General features: G+C 40.2%; 1 non-coding gene across 1 annotated transcript; it reads right to left on the bottom strand.

Annotated features, from left to right (window-relative positions):
* Window positions 1-351: 351 nt before the first annotated feature.
* LOC122721635 lies at window positions 352-459 on the bottom strand. Its single transcript, XR_006348339.1, has one exon. It is a non-coding gene; the product is annotated as a small nucleolar RNA R71 (small nucleolar RNA).
* Between the last annotated feature and the right edge of the window lie 660 nt (window positions 460-1,119).

The raw sequence follows: 1,119 nt of genomic DNA, 5'->3' as shown, positions 1-1,119 counted from the left end.
GAAAACTAAGAGAGTTGGCAGCCTCTTTAGGTGATCAAGCACCTCTTTGCATCACCTATCCACCCTTGACAGCCCCATTTGAGTTAAAAACAGGTTTGATACACCTCCTACCTAAATTCAGAGGTTTAGGGAATGAAGATACTCATAAACAATTGAAGGAATTTTACATAGTGTGTTCTACCATGAGGCTGCAAGGCATATCCGAAGAACATGTGAAATTGAGAACATTCCTATTCTCACTTGATGATTATGCCAAAGATTGGCTATTCTACCTACCACCTGGATCAATCACTTCTTGGGAAGGTATGTAAGAGCTTTTCTAAACAAATATCTCCCAACTTCTAAAGTCATAGGCATAAGGAGAGAGATAAGTGGCATTAAGCAAAAAGAGACTGAAGACTTGTATGAGTATTGGGAAAGATTCAAGAGATTGTGCAAAAGCTGCCCTCAACATGACATCTCAGATAAATCACTCATAGAATATTTCTATGGAGGTTTGCTACCATCCGAAAGAAAATTTATTGATATAGCATATGGAGGTTCAATTGAAGATAGAACACCTTAAGCAATTAGAGAGTTGATTTCAGCACTTGCAGCCGCATCAAGGAAATATGGAGATGAAAGGCAGTTGCCAAGGAGAGTCAATGAGGTAAGTACATCTACTCTTACTTCCCAAATTTCTGAACTAACCTCTGCTGTGAGAAGTCTTATCATAGGCTAAGCTCAACAACTTCAACAAATTAGGCCATGCGGGATATGTGCACACGTGGGACATCCAACTTATCAATGTCCTACACTTCAAGAGGATGACCAATAAGTGAATGCAATAGGAGGATTCAATGGACAGCCAAGACATAATCCATACTCTAACACTTACAATCCAAGTTGGAGGGACCATCCAAAATTCAGCTATGCTAGGGCTAACAACTATCAAAATTATCAAAGAAATCCAGCCCAAGCAGCACCTCAAAACTCCAACATGCACCTTGAGGAGATGATGAAGTCATTGGCAAATACTGTGCAAAGTCTCCAATAGCAAATGGGTCAAATAGCCACCTCTATGAGCAAACTTGAATCTCAGGGGAAGTTACCTTCCCAAACCAAGGCTAATACCAAGCA

The sequence above is a fragment of the Manihot esculenta genome, chromosome 13, assembly GCF_001659605.2.
Source record: "Manihot esculenta cultivar AM560-2 chromosome 13, M.esculenta_v8, whole genome shotgun sequence".
NCBI lineage: Eukaryota > Viridiplantae > Streptophyta > Magnoliopsida > Malpighiales > Euphorbiaceae > Manihot > Manihot esculenta.
This window is presented reverse-complemented; position numbering and strand designations above follow the sequence as displayed.